This window comes from Corvus kubaryi, unplaced genomic scaffold (assembly GCF_017639235.1).
Source record: "Corvus kubaryi isolate FWS band 111438036 unplaced genomic scaffold, C.kubaryi_AGA036_p1.0 70, whole genome shotgun sequence".
In the NCBI taxonomy this organism is placed as follows: domain Eukaryota; kingdom Metazoa; phylum Chordata; class Aves; order Passeriformes; family Corvidae; genus Corvus; species Corvus kubaryi.
This window is the reverse complement of record NW_024582058.1, coordinates 1618454-1634136: the sequence shown is the minus strand read 5'-3', so window position 1 is coordinate 1634136 and position 15683 is coordinate 1618454. Positions and strand designations below refer to the sequence as shown.

The following is a 15683-nucleotide window of genomic DNA, read 5'->3' as shown; positions in this document are numbered from 1 at the left end:
ATTCTACAAAATCATCATCTGTCTCTTCCTCTGATTCTGAACTCATGTTCATGTTTGACCTCTACCATGTCAAAAAAGAGCCCTTCCCAAGACAAGGGGAAAAGGCAAGGTGAGGATTTGATACTATGTGAACTCTCCCCAGAGTAAGTGACTGTAGATTTTTTTTCTGTTAAGACAGAAAATAAACCTTTTGCTTAACCATCATTGCTCTCTTTCCTCTGGTAGCCCAGTTTTGTAAGCCCAGCAACTGCATACTAAGAAATGCTGTGTTAAGGGAAGTAAGGAACAGCAGAAATTGTATTTCATAAGTTTAACTTTTCCTTTCTCTTTTGACATTAGCAGTGGTGTTTTTCCAAGTGTATTTGTTTAGAATGATTACCTGAGCAACTCTGAGCTACAAATTCCTTTCAACATCTGTTTAGAGGAGTTCATGATTTATTTGATGTGCTAGTTATGTGATAGTGTTTCTGTTCTCTTAATGGCTGAGCCATAAACATTTTTATCGAGATTCTAGATTTTATCCTAAAATAGTGCATTTGAAGCTGTTTTTCTATGTAGATTGAGAATTTCACTCTGAAAATGGTGATTTATTGTAAATCTTTAAGTCCATTATAGACTAGAAGTGTTCAGATTTATCCTTGATGAACTACTGAACTGACTAATCTTTTTTTATTTTCTTCAGTTCCTGAACTGATCAGGTTTTGCTATGAATGTGTTAATTCTTCTAATTTTTGCCACTTAAGAAAAAAAGTAATTGTTACAAAGGCTTTTTATGAATCCCCTGCTACTAGTTCTTCAAGAATCTGGTAATTGTTTTCAGCCATTTGATTTGTCTGCTTACTCAAGTCTTCTGTTTCTACACTATGATTAGATAATTTAGTCTTAAAATGAGAAAATCACCAAAAATATCTAACCCATAATGACTTGCAATATTACTTTTCAACATGAATAATTATTCACTGACTATTTGCGAAGTATTTAGGATTCATAAACATCTTCAGGGCAAAAAACCATTTGTCATGCAGATACGCATATGCAGTTGTTAATAATAAGCCACAAATAACAACTGAAAGAGCTGACAGTGCTTATGACAAAATTATTCACTATTTTGTGTGGTATTCAGCCAAGTCTGCCTAGGGTTTATAAAAAACTGCTGACTTAGAGATTCTGAAGGCCAGCCCAGACTACTGGGTCATTTTTCTGATTTCCTAGATAGTATTGATCAGGTACTCTTCCCTAGTTATGCTGGATGATCATTATATCTACGTGCATTTATTGTTTTAATTCGGCTGAATATAGGTAGGCTGAAAAGGTTTAAATAAAAGTAGAAAAAAAATCTGGCATAGTAATAGATGAGGGCTAATTAGAAAAAAAGGAATGTTTAGTATTTATACTATTTATATTTAAACTGTGCAGCACTCAAGTCATCATTAAAATTTTCTCCATATACAAGGTGAAATGGTCTAGAGACTTTCTTATTCCTTCTTTTTGCAAAATCGTGTAGAATCCTGATGGGAAATAGATTCCAGAGAACAGTGACAGTTGTTTCTCTGTAGCACATGTGACTGTTAATGGAAAGAAATGCAAGACAGCCATCTGTTGGCTTGTGCAGAAACCCGTTTGGTTCCCAGTCGCAGGGCAGGCTGCCTGCAGCCAGGCAGGAATGAGTACAGTGCTCACTGCGAGGGCAGATGGTCTTTGTGGAGAGCTTAAATTCAGGCTGAGCAGCAGTCCACTAAGAAGGAAATGTATGCCTGTGAAAATGGGTCCTGGGAGTGCTGCAGACATCTGGGGTGCAGGCAGGGCTTTGTCATCAGCATGCTGTTGGCTGGATTTCTGCATCTTTTCCCAAGTAACAATTCTGTGCTGCAGGACTGTGTAGCCAGGTGCTATCAAAGGTGATGGATTTGGTGCTGATCCACTGCTTGGGGAGAGCAAGCAGTGATCTCTAAATGTATGGCAGTGTAGTACAGGAGATTTGCTTGTCCCTGGGCTTGTGTGACACCTTCAGGTCTGCATTGTAAGGAACATGCAAGTGAAGATAATCATTTATCTTTAAATGCTTGGGGTTAGGGTGAAGTTTGAATTAGATATCTTGGATCTTTATGTTTTGTAGGCTATTGACTTCTACTAAAAATCTTTTCCATCATAGAGATCATTAAATGATACAGTCACAAACTGGGTCTTTGATTGTCCCAGATCTCCTGACACAGATTTACGATTTGGTAAATGAGACTAGTCACGTATCATTGCCATTTGTGCTGAGGGGCTGACCAGCACATCTTTCTCATCTGAGATACTCTGCCAGGCTTCTACTTTGAACTGATTTTGTACCTTTCCTGGATCTGGGACCATTTAGGTAGGTTCAATTCCCAATAAAAAAGAGGTAACTTCACTCTGCTGTCTGTCTCCAGATTTTTTATTAGATAGAGACAAAACAATGGATATACTGGCTCTCCCTCTTACCACAGTGTAATGATTGAGCTGGTTATCTCTCTTTGAAGTGACAATAACACACAGGAGAGCTCTTGATATGGTACTGTGGTGCTGTGTGTTCAGGCAGGGATTTTGTGAGCCTCTCACATATTGCTGCAGTCACTAGCCAATACAGCTGCATGCTGGTACTCAGGATTAAGCTCCTAACCACAGCAATTTCAATGGAAATTTTATCAGTGTTCTTATCTGGCACAAACCGCAATTTTCTAGAGGTCCCTGGCTTGCTTTATTTTTTGTCCCTGCTGAGGACAATTACACTTAAAGCTAGAAAACAATTGAGCCGCTGTTAAAAATCACACCCTATACATTTCTGAGTACAGACTGATTGAATTTCAATAAAAATTAGAGTGAGATAAATAGTAACTTGTTAATTCTAATATGATTTTAAATGGGTGTGAATTAATTTGGTTTTTTTTCTCTAAGTTCTCCCCATATCCTTTTGTAGATCAGTGAAATCACACGAAGGGAAAACAAGTACTGGCTGCAAAAGATACAGGCCGAGGAGCAAGGGCATCTGAACCATAGGAAAGGTACCCCAACAACTGATTATGCTAAATAATGGAGCAGAAGGCTGTACTGGTTGAGCTGCACTAGTGATCTGTTTGCTATATTTCGTGGCGCACATCCTTTGTGAGCATTTGACACCTGTGATTGTTGTGGCGGAAATAGGCAAATTGCAAACACTGAGAATTTGACCACTGCACTCCATGTGATAATCTTGTCTCATATTGTGGCTTCCTGTGCTGTTTCCTGTGGGAGTATGTCTTGTTTGGTTCAGTCCGGGTCTCCCCTTTGGGTTTCGTGTTACTGTACCATCCCAGTTTATACCTTCCTGGTTTCGTGTTCATAACCCTGCTTTCTCTATTTGTCTCCTCCCAGACCCCTGCCAATCGCTCCAGCACCCCTCCCAAGCTTCTAGAAAGTTCTGGCAGGGGCGTCGAGTGATTGGTCTTGGGGGGAGGATCCCTCCCTTCCTTTCCCAAGATAGGTTCCCTTGTGTGTCCCTCATCCCGCAGACCCATCCTTCTCCTTCCCTGATTCGATGCCATTGTCATCCCTCCCCTGTCGCCACCCCCCCATAAAACCCCTGGCAGGCGCATTCAGGGTTGCTCATTGCTGGACGCCCCTGGGGGGCGAGGTCCCCTGTTCGGAGACACAATAAACCTTCCGGATTTCATCCCCAATTGAGCCTGCCTCCTTCTTCCACCACCTGCCTCTATTGCCGCGGTCCTGTGGAAGGACCCACGAGCCAGACCTCTGGTCTCCCGGATTCCGGAGGCTGGCCCCCGCAGCCTCCTGCGTCCAGAGCTGACCGGGCTGAGTGGGAACTGCTCCAAAAAGGACGCAGAGGCAGTTTCCCACCCCTCAAGTCCCACTTCAATAATTTGACTTAGATCGTGACAGCTTCTGGTTGGGGTGCATTTATCCCACATTTTCATCAGGAGGTTAATATTCTGTTTTAAATGAGGCTCAGGTACTGCTGAACTGATAGAGCTAGAAGGATAAGAGCACCATCTGAGGCAGGCCAGCTTGTTCACATCCCTGCAGATCTTACTGTGAGTTGAATGCTGTCATTTAGGTTGTACCTGTCTGAGAGTTTAAAGTTGGATAGGGAAAATTTATTAATTATGAATTCCAGCCCCTAGCAGAGGTTTAAAATTACTCTATGATGTGACAATATAGCCTTAATGCACAAAAATGTTCTCAATTTTTACAGGAGGTAAATCTTGTAGTCTCTGTCCAAACTCAATGGACAATTTGGTTGGAAAGGCATTCCAGTCTCTGTGTATGCAACTATTAGAACAGGAATAATCCTCACATCCCACCTGGTAATAGAGTCCTCTTACCTGAGACGAAGGCCCTTGAAAGGAAGGAAGAAAAAGGTTAGACAGTTTCAGGAGAGATGCCTGCCAGATTGCGTGCTGGATTTGAGAAGCTGGTCTTTCTGCTAGGTAACGTTTTACTCTTGCTTCATCAGCAAATTGGGGAAAAAAAGGTCTAGACTTGCTCTGATTTCATTATATCTAATATGAATTTCATGACTTTGGCTCAATTTTAATCTATAAAGTCTGGATTTTTCCCTTTAAATGACTTAGTTTTGAAATTGCTGACTGCTGCTCTTTGCAGGTGTTCACTTCCAGAAGCTTCTGGGGAAGAAGGACTGATCCTTAATGTCAGAGGAAGGTATAACTTTTATCCTGCGTAAATAACTTCATTCTCAGAGCAGTCTGGAGAGGGATATGGGAATTGATATATTGGTTTGTGACGAAGGCAAGGGAAAGGTAAAACAGCTTTGACAGGCATGGTGATGGGTGCTTTATGTTTACTGAAAGCTAAAGAAAAACTCTTAGAAATTTGTGAGCAAAACAAAACCGATTTCTTTAATAGACTGGAATGGTTTCCTAGGAATTCTGAATATGTTTGATTCTGTTAATAACCTTCTCCAAGCTTTGCCTTTGACCCCAAAACCAAGATAAGAAGGTTTTACCTTCGTTGCTCAAGACAGATGAGGTTGTTAGAGCAAGCTAACAAGTGTGGATTATGTCACTACAAATACAGAAGAGGAAGGTGACACTTCAGGTGCTTGCCTCTGGCTAGGTATGTGAGGCCAGCGCTGTATTCCTATCTAGGCACAGCCCTTCTGCTCATTTTACAGTAAATGAAACTGACTATTTGTCGATAGGGCTGAAGCAGCTTTTTTTTTCCTTCCTTCCTTTCTTTTACCTCAGGGTTACTAATACACCTTTGTTTTCCTGCGGTAAAGCGTAGTGAAAGCAAGACACTTCAGTTTAGAAGATCAGTGCTATACATCTGCCTAAAGTTGACATACCTCACAGTGAAACTGAAGTATTCTGACATTGCTGCTTTTTTTGGATTGTTTTGTTTAAAAAAAAACCTACAGCCTTGTGTGTGTTAATTACCCCAGCTAAACACAGCATTTTGAGCAATGAATTCATAGTTTTAGCTGCAGTATTCCTAAGTTATGCTGGTATGGAGATGCCAAGGCTGATAGTGGAATTTCTCTCTTGGAAGTAATTTATGTCCTCCCATAGGCAACCAATGTTCCTTCATTTCCTGGTTGTTACTCGCATATTTCAATTTGATTCGCTCATCTGGCATTCTGCTGTTCTCCTTCCCAGATGTACCTACTCAGATTCAGTCACTTTTAAAGTGCTTATCCATCTGTGAGCTTCCTGTGTCACTCTCACCTGCTCTCCACTGAAGCAGATGTGATTAACTTAGGACCAGTATTTGGTATCTCTGCACAATTTGTCCTTCCACCTCAGAGTGGCAGCCTGAGATTTTCTGGTTTCCTGCACTAAAATGGGCAAACTCCATTTCCCGTAATTCTTATTTAATTGTTTGTCTTCTCTGAATTAATAGGTGAGGATTTTAACCCTATTCCTGTGTCACTCAACTTCTTCATTTCACTGTACAGAGGAAAAGAAGTCTGTATATCAATGTTAAAAAAAAATATATTTTCTTCATTCCTGCTGCACCCAGAATTTCCTGGCTATGCTCTTATACTGGGGCTTATTTTAGATACTTTGTAGCGCATAATCTCACTCTTCAGAGTTGCTGCCTATAAGACTCCTTAAAAGGAGGAGCAAAGCATAAAGCTCTAGAAATTCTCAGAGTTTGCCTCAGGGACAAACACAAGGGAAAAATCATGTCAGAATCAAGTTGGCTTCTCCCTTGTCCCCTACCTTTTTTGGTGCCCCAGGTGGGCCCATCCCAAAGCTCACAAGGCAGTTTCTACCGTAGTGACAGTGATTTAAGTACAAGTGTTTCTCCTGACTTAGCATCCCTAGCAGTTGGATCTTCTCTAGTGTATTGTGAACCCAGCAGCCATAGAAATTGTGACAGTAGTTTTTATCATGCTCACGTGGTTTTGTTTTCTGCCTTATAAAATCATTTATAAAGAAGAAATAAGGTGGGAAATTGTTTTAAGAAAACCTTCTTGTGAAATTTCCAAACCAACTTCCAAGAGAAAAACCAACTTCCCACTGAAAATAACTTTTTTTTTTTTTGCAAACATTTGGTAATACATTCTCATCATGCTTTGAAAAGAGAATGATGATGCAAAGCAAAAATAATCCCAGGATTCCCTTATAAATCATTTGCTTTCCACCTCAAAAATGCTTCCTTCTTGTCATGTCAGCATTACTTCAGTTAGAGCCCTGGAGCTCCTAAGGAAGCACAGATAATTGCAGGACTGTGTTTCATACACATTTCCAGCCATCGGAGGTCAGTACAAGTTCGTTCATCCAAGCAGCTTTATGGTCCTTTATTCCTCCAGTTTTACATGGCAAGTTTTTGCTGATCAAGAAAATGATGCTTCACATCTACAACATCTTACTAGGTAGGAAGGTTCTGGGGAACAGTGAGAAGCTAATGAACACAAAATGTATGCTGAGGCAAATGTCTTGACTCCATGCAGTGTCCCAGGAAAAGCACCACTTAAAGTTTGTTCTAGTTTTGGAGGTCTCACTCAGCAGTTGACAAAGGACTGGAATGGGTGGAATAGCTATACTCAGTTAATGCTCATGCCTCCCTGAGCTCTGTTTGACATTAAACCTGCTGGTTATGGCATTTCAGCTGCCAAGAGGGAGCCCCAGGACAGCTACAGCAAAGAGCCTATACCTTGCAATGTGTTATTTCAGTGGCTCGTTTGAGTCCAGTATTAATGGATCACAGTGAAGTGCACTCTGAAAAAAATATCTAAATAATCCTCAGCTAAAGAACATAGAGGTCCGAAGGCAGCATTCTGTGGATTTATAAGTGATTTTAAATTATACTTATTTAAAAAGGAAAAAAAAAAAAAAAGCCCATGCTATGAACTGCTAAAAATTGAAAGCTCTGAGGTAAAAAAAGATTCAGGAAGTTCTGAATTTATTTTCCCAAACTCTTACTTATTTCTGTACCCTTCTACATCTATTTCACTGAAAATTTTTCCCTAAAAGAACGTGAATAAAATTTTATTTGGCTATAGGGTGGGAGAGTGAAAGAAAGGCAGTGAAGTTGGTGGTTTAAGTCCCTGGTGCAGAATGGGGCTGAGAATCCCTGTTAGGAATCTGGCAGAGAGTGAATTTGAGCTTCTGTCTCCCACTATGAAAATGGTCTATCAGTTATGGGATCTTTGCCCTCTAGAGACAAATTGAAAAGGTAAAAAAGAAAAAAAAGGCAACTATAATGCATTTAAGTGTTTAAGAAAAACTTGCTTTTGGGTTTGACCCAAAAGAAATATTGAAACACAGGAAAAAAATCTATGAAATATGATTATTCATTCCCTGGGCAGCAGGAATAATAATGTGAATGCTTCTTATCTGTAACTAAGCTCTGAAAATAAAATTCAAGTGTACAAGGTCAACTGAAAATTAAAAATGCCGTTTATTAACTTGATTTTATTGGAAGAAACACTGAAACTCGGTCTCGGAGGATAATAAAAATTACAAAATGCTGCACAGCCAGAATTACCAGGGCTTCAGGTTCAACATGGGTCTCACTATATTGGTTGTTTATCTTTAAGCCTAGTTCCCAGAGCTATTTATCATCTCACCTTTCATTAAGATACCGTGGTTTTGTCTTTGTGCCTGTAGAGGACCATGAGAAAGTGGGAAAAGTACCAAACTGAAGTGTTCCTCTACTGTCATTTAAAAAAAAAAAAAAAAAAAGGATAAAAAGCTAATCTCATAAAGTCCCATTGCTGCAGGAGCTGGGGCTACAGGAAGGAACATTAGATGCTGTTAGACTATTGATGAAACTGTGCCAGTTGGAACGCTGAGTATGGGAAGAGAATCCTCTCCCAGTGTCTAGCTCAAATGTGAGGCCAGAGAATAGACATTGAGAGAACATCTTTGAACTGACTAGAAAGCCTCCGTAGCCCTGGTGAATGACTTGGGACATACCAGTATCTGATAAAATACAGATCAAACATTATCATATATGCTGTGAGGTCTGAACAGAGACTAAACAAGGCAGTATCCTGACTTTTGTTGCCACATCAGCTACTGTTGACCCAAAAGTCTTTGCTTTTTACTGGTGTTGACTCAGTAATAATTACCTGTCTCATAGCATTAGGATATTGCAAAATTACTTGTATTCTATTGATGCTGAGCAGCAGAGGTACACAGTGAGGTCTTAGGAAGGCCATGACAACCCTGGAAAGAAAACTTCTTAGAATCCAAACTGTAACCACATTTAATAATCATGATCTGAGAAATGTTATAAGAAGGGTCAGGAATTTGCTGTATTTTATAAACAATTATTCTCAGCCTTAACTTTACACTATGAATAGCTGTATTGATTTGACTGGAAATGTCCAAAGGATGTATGGAACTGTAAGAAGGCAGGGATGTCTGCAGGAAAAGCTTTGCTGTTCTGGGAGAGAGTAGTTTGTTAAAAAGACTTCAGTTAAAGGTGTTCTGTGTTATCAAAAGGTCATAATAGTGAACGGTGGTTTGAATTTTTGTGAAGTCCACTTATAGTTCTAATTAATCTTATGTGGGAAAGAGGAAATGTGTGGATGTTTTTCTTGCTGTTCTATACTACATGAAATCTGGGATTTATCTTTAATTACACTGCTTCCTGAAGTTAATTAAAATATTTCCCTGAGCATCATGTGGAAGGTGGCTTTGGTCTGAAACTTCTTGTGCTTTGGTGTCAGGGTGGATATTTAAGTTTCTTGTCAAGTTTCAGTAAGATAGTGAATTAAGCTAGTAAGAATATAAGCAAGTATAAACTAGGCCTAGATAGACCCAGGTATAAATCTTAGTCTGGACAGAATGTGTGAAGTCAGCAAAGCCTTGTAGAGGCATGTGTGTCTTCTTAAGGAGAAGGCCATGACTCACTGCAGAGTGATCACGGGATTTTTTTGGTTTCCTCTCTAGATTTTATTTTTATATAGAACTAATGATGAGAGAGAGAGAGAGAGAGAGAGAGTGTGTGTGTGTGTGTGTGTGTGTGTGTGTTTGTGTGTTTGTTCTTTGCCTTAAACATCAAAATCCGATTCTGGGTAATTCTGAACGTGTTGCAAAGGTATTACGTTTCCCACTGTTGAGCAATTCTAGTTACATCAGAGAATTTTTCTGAGAGATCCTTTAGTCAAACTCAGATCACTAATAGAGCACCAGGCTCTGGTCTAGGAGAGTGCTACACTGTCTGAGTAAAACTGTACTAATCTTGAATTTAATTATTCTAATCTTGAATCTAATGATTGGCAGTGTCTCCTGGCCTCAGAAATCTAGTGATAAAGAGGTAATGTTCACACTGTTTTAAAAGGCTAGAAACAGTATCGTAATTCTGAAATTCTTCCATGACAAGGAGTAGCAGTTCCTGTACTCACCTGTTGATGTCAGGTGGCTCCCAGGGCTGTAGAAACTGGCCCCCATGAACAAATGCTTTTGCCAGATCTGTTCCACCCCTGCCTTACACGTTAGACAGAAGAGCCAGTCATCCAGGGCAGCTAGAGCAGTCGAAGGGCCATGGCTCAGCTGTCTCCATTTCCAGGACCAGAAATCTTAGGAGCTAAATTGGCTGCTAGGACTGGTAAAGGTTGGAGTTTGAAGCATGGCTGTTGCCGTGGGAAGGAAGGGAGGAGTAAGGGCTTTTTCCTGGCATTCCTTTCACAGAAGTACAATAGTAAACCTCCATCTCGAGACTTTCTCCCGACAGTTCTCAAACCCTGCTCAACTCCTTTCCCCTATACATCTGTTTGCAATGGAAACAGTCATTAAACCTTCCCCCACCCTGCTGGGGGTGATGCTCACCTGTCCTGCACAGACTGGCAGGAGTACAGCAGCCAGGCCCCATGGCAAAGGGAATGAGCTGAAGCTTTGGACCATCAGCCAGGTGAAGACCTTCCACCAGCACTGCTTTTGCCACGGGGAAGGCATGGCACTGGGGAGAGGCTGGGGTGGGGGATCCAGCCAGCCCCCCAGGGCTGTGGCATGGTCCAAGGGGCTGAGGTGTTGCCAGGAATAGGTTTATCCCATGGATGAGCATAAGAAGGGAACCAGTTCAGGCAGTGGAAACCTCAGCAGAGCCCTTACTGCTGAGTATTTAGTTTTCGCTTATCTCAGTCATGAGTCACCTCTGTTCCATTTTTAGCAGATAAAAGGAAGAGAAGGAAACCTTATGCAAAGAAACTGTAATGATGCAGTAACTCTATGACATCAGCTGCTGTTTGCCAGCATAGTGCATAGCAGGTGAGGAAAGGAGCTAGTCCAGGTAAGAGACTGGTGTAGATGTCTGTTAGCTACAGTGAGAGTGCTGGAGCTGAAGGGCATGCACTACTCTCAGAGCAGGTTGTAGCTGATCACTTAATGGCTTGAAATTTTAGCAGCGTTGAAAAAGCAGCACAGGACCTCTGTCATGGGCTAATCTTGTGTAGAAAACGTTGCTTTGAAATCCACTTCAAGCAATAGGTTGCTAAATGCAGCTGCAAAAGCTGCCTCCCCAGCTAAGGAATGAACAGCTGCAGAGTGGAATGCCACCTGTCTAAAAGTTCTCTAAGGCCCAACTTGCCCAACTCTTCTCCAACAATATGAAATATGCTGCTTTGTTTGAATTGGAATTTGTTTCAAAAGAGAACTGCAGACTGGAAAATAGTAACATTTGATTCCAGCTCTTTACTGAGGTCTGACAAGCTTACTGTGCATAATGTTAGAGATTACATGGAATATAAAAACAAACAAATACCACAGGAAAGAAACTTTAGTTTTCTGGTGTCTTGGCAGGAGAGTTAAAAGACTCCAATCCTAAACTTGACTGGGTTTAATGAAAATCTTTTTTGACTGAAACTGTGTTGAATAGGACCTGCTGCTCTGGGAAACTTTCAATTAATTTTATTTTCTGGTATATGTACCAGCTTTGAACTGAACTCTTGGAGTTGTAGCTCCTGAAACATGGCCCTGTTTCTGGAACACCAGAGTGTGTTCCTAAAGCTTCTGTAACAAATGCTGGATGTTTCAGACTTCTGCACTGAACCTTTAATACGAATAACTTCAAGTAAGGAATAACATTTTATTTTGTTGTCAAAATGATAAATATAAGTCTTAAACTAACTTCAAAAAACACTTGTCTCAGAACTTTACTAATTTAAAAAAACTCTTGGGATAATTTTGTAACGTTGCCCTTCCTGCATTTGGCAGCAATTTCTAGAATTAATTTCTCAATTCTCTTTCCCCCTTTCAGTCTCCCATCTGACACTTGGCGCCTCTTCAGAGCTCCATTGACTTCAGTGAGGCATGAAATTGAGAAAGAATTGCAGTTAAGTCTGCTTAAAACAGAATTGCAACTATTTATGCCAAGCTGCAGGGAGAGCAAAACTCTTGATAGTGAAAAGAAATTCTGCACAAGTGAAAATAGAAAAAAAATGGATCTGGCAAAGCTTTTGAAAGTTTACAGTAAGTACGTAAAGTGAACAATATTTTGGTTTCTTCCATCTGTTTGACATTGTAGGGTAAAAATAACTAATGTCAACCATAATAAAGTATCATGAGGCAACTGAATGAAAAATATTAAGTTTTTATACGGCAACTCAGCTACCACTTCTTTACCATAACTGGGAAACACAGGTTTTGGAGTTTTGTTTGGGTTTTTTTCTCTCTCAACCTGTACTTCACTAAGAGATAGGATGAACAAAATTGAAGGTGTGAATAACAAAACTGTAGGTAGTGACAAGAGGAAATAAGTCTACAGAGAGCACATGTATGGAGTCACATGTAACACAAAAATCTGATTCTGTAGCATGTCTTGAAATGATTTGTTTGCTGGCAATGGGGAAGGCAAATAATCTACTCTGTCATGTCACTAAGTTTAGTAATGCTAATAAAAAGGTTTTGAAGCGTAACTACTACTTGCATGAGTATTGACCTCACTGGGTCTAATTCAATGAAGTGCTTCACTGAATGGATAAGAATTGCAAAACAGAGCAACTTGTTAGATTAAAAAATGGGGTATTTTGCAATCCTACTTTTTTTTTTTTTCCTGAGTAGCACTACTAGTTCCCATCTGGGCCTGCATAAGTCTCATGCTTCTGGAAGCACTGAAAAATTACATTCCAAGAACAATAAGCAATGACTTTTAACTTTTGTGTGAAATCACTTCATAATTTCCTGTTCAGAGACTGACATTTCATCATTAAACATAGGTCAAAGCTATGTCTGCTTTGTTCAGTTTTATTAGTATAATAGTAATGAGATTTGTCTACCTTGTTAAGCATCAGTTGTCTTAATGTTCCAGGTGTTTGTAGTGGAGAATGACTTGTCTGAAGCGACGTGGTGATGACACAGAGAAGGAACAGATGGCACAGAGCTGCCCCTGCTCCGTTCATCGTGTCCAGTGGAAACAATGACAATACCACGCTGGCTCTTGGCAAATTACGGAGCTCAGCAAGCAAATCAGCCTGACTGGCAGACGTCTTGGAAAAGTAAACTGAAATCTGCCTTGCACGGCTCTAGAGGGTACATGGCTATGGATCACATCACTACTGAAAGAGGTCCGTAGAGAAATGTCTCAGGAAAGACATTTTGCCTCTACCTGGTGCTTCTAAAGTGGTTTTTTTAGCCTTTGGCTTGGCTGAGTGGTTCTACTGGCTTCACTGGGTCTAGTTATCTGAGTTAAGGTTTTTTTTATTTGAGTAAGAATTGCAGATTCAACTTTATGAGAAATTCCCAGGTAAGAGTATAGTAATGGCATCAGGCTTGTAATTGGAAGAAGATAGAGCAGAAGGTACAGTGGGCTCACTTGTGCTTGCTGCTGGATTTCTGCAGCAGGCTCTTAGTTGCTATATGGTTATTCTTTTTGTCTCGTGTGATTTTTTTGCATTAATGTTGGTTTCGTCTGATCATGACGTTCTAGTCAGATTCATTTTATTTTTGTATCATAAGATAAAGACAGAACTCTATCAGTTGCACAATTTATGAAGCCTTACTCCTTGCAAGGAGGTAAAAGTTGCAGGTGCTACAAATGTCCTCAGGTTAGCTACAGATTCCTGATTGGATTTATGTATCATATATCAATCAGATATATGTATCAGATAGAAAATCCCAACAACTTCCAAATGCTATGAGTACTCAAAGCTTATTGACATCTGGATGCAGTCAGAAAACTGGTTCTGGTAATATTGCCTAAGAAACCAGGCTGACAGCATCTTTATATGCTTAAGGCTTTCAACCATTGTCTTGTTATCTTACTGTGCACTGTGAAGAACAAGGAGGTGCAGAGGTGTCAAGAGGCAGCTGTGCCAGCCCCAGGGTTCTGCAGGGGCTGCATGGACCTGCCAGACATGGAGGAGCCCTGCCTGTTGTACCATGCCCTGCCCTGTTGCAACACTGGTTGCGTGCATCCACCTGTGCCACGGTTCTGAATTGCTCTAGATTATTCCCTGACCGATATCAAACCATTTTGTATGTCCTTCAAGTTGTGCAAGGGCACTTGAGGGGATCCTTCCACATTAGTGTGCAGTTTTACACCCAGGTGTAGTGGCAAATCCCTACTCATTCCCACGTATGTATTGCTAGATAAGGTGTAAAGAAGCAAATGTAGATATGGGGTTCTTCCATGTGAACATTTAGGAAATTTAGTCTACAGCCAGTGCTGGTGAAGTGTGGATGACTCGAAAGACACCAATGGAGGTGACTGACCAGCTGATGGCTGGTACTTTCTGTTGCTTTGTTGTAATTGTGTCTCCCTATCAGTTCATGAAGTCATCTACATATGCGAGGCAGGAATTGCCTCCAACATCCATGTGTCCACATACATGAAATATAAATAGAAGTCATCAATGGTACACAGAATTTATGAGACGGATTTCTGTTGTAAGGGAAATTGTTGTGAGAGCAAAAAGGATTTTTTTACTGTGTATTCCACTACTGGCATGCTCTGCTGCCAATTTAAACACTATTAGAATCTTGGATTTTAACAGAGGAGCAGGCTTGGGTTCCCAGTTTTTTCAGCTCGTGTTTGACATCGGTGTTTGTCCACTCAAAACAAGCATAAAGCTGCCAGGTGTCTTTGCTTAGATGCTTATTGTTTCGTGTGGTATGTAAATGTGTATCTGTCATGAACTGAAATTATCGAGGTCTTGCCATTAGATTGCAAGACCATTTCACAACTGTGCTGTAAGTAACTGTATTCTGGGGTGAGCAGGAATCCTACAAAGTCCTTCTGGCTTATGACATGACAGTGTTCTGGGATGAGCGCTCATGCTTTCTTGCAACATTTATGTTTTTTTATTGGTAGGTAATCCAGTACTGCAATTATAAATGGGGACACTGTGAATCCAGTATTGTTATTTTAAATGGAGACATTGTGACCACTCCAATGACGCTACATGTCTGACTGGGCCAAAAGTCTAGTGGGAGGTTAGATGTTTCTGTCCCCATTTCTTGGGTGCATCAGCAGATTTCAGCCTTTTAACCTGTCCTATGTAACAATGGGAGTGCATACCATAAAAGTGATTTTCTTCACACGCTGAGAGACAACTTAGACAGAACCCTACCCCCCTCCTGTTTTCTCTGCTCTGTTGTTAAACCTTGGCCAATTAACTGAGTATATTTTACTTCACTTTTGTACCATACTCCTCAGCAATTTGTCTCAGAGCATTTAAAAAGGACTTAAACACTTTTATCCTGATTTTGATGTGAGTTAGCAAAAATCCACTGGCATTAACAGGATGATGACAAAGCAAGGAATAAAACCTAGAACCTGGGAATTCATTGATGGTTTTCCTACAGATTTATAGCAATTGCACTCATGTCTTGCAAACTTTACTAGCATTTTTGTAGAACATGATGTGTGGTCTGCTGGTAATATTAGAAATTCACCATCTTCTTGCCAATGTACGAAGGGTGACCAGTACCCAAGCCACTAAAGAGAAGGGCCCATATAATCTTAGTAGGATTGGTGTCCCCTGCAGTTAAATACGTGCAGTTCTTTTAAGGTCAGCATAGCAAATTTTTTGCTCCCAGTTCCCAGAATGTTAAAAATAGGGTATTGCTAGTGGTGGTTTTGGTGCTGCAAAGTAGACAATTATTGAGTCCTTCCTCCAGTGTCCAGGCAGCACAGCTCCTCATATCTTTGAGTAATAGATTTAGGTGCAGATAACTGGTAAAATGATAGATACGTATCTAGAAGGCTGAGTAATAGATGAGATGGCTTTGAGTAAGATGGAGTTCTGAAGG

At 40.5% G+C, this 15683-nt stretch overlaps 1 protein-coding gene across 1 annotated transcript in view; it reads left to right on the top strand.

Moving 5' to 3' along the window:
* The first annotated feature begins 10595 nt into the window (after window positions 1-10595).
* The window catches only part of SPTLC3 (serine palmitoyltransferase long chain base subunit 3), an 86770-nt gene continuing 81682 nt past the window's right edge, over window positions 10596-15683 (top strand). The window contains exons 1-3 of the mRNA XM_042049323.1: window positions 10596-10703; window positions 11692-11911; window positions 12742-12997. The gene's annotated coding sequence lies outside the window, so the exon portion shown is untranslated. The remainder of the gene's footprint in view (window positions 10704-11691; window positions 11912-12741; window positions 12998-15683) is intronic.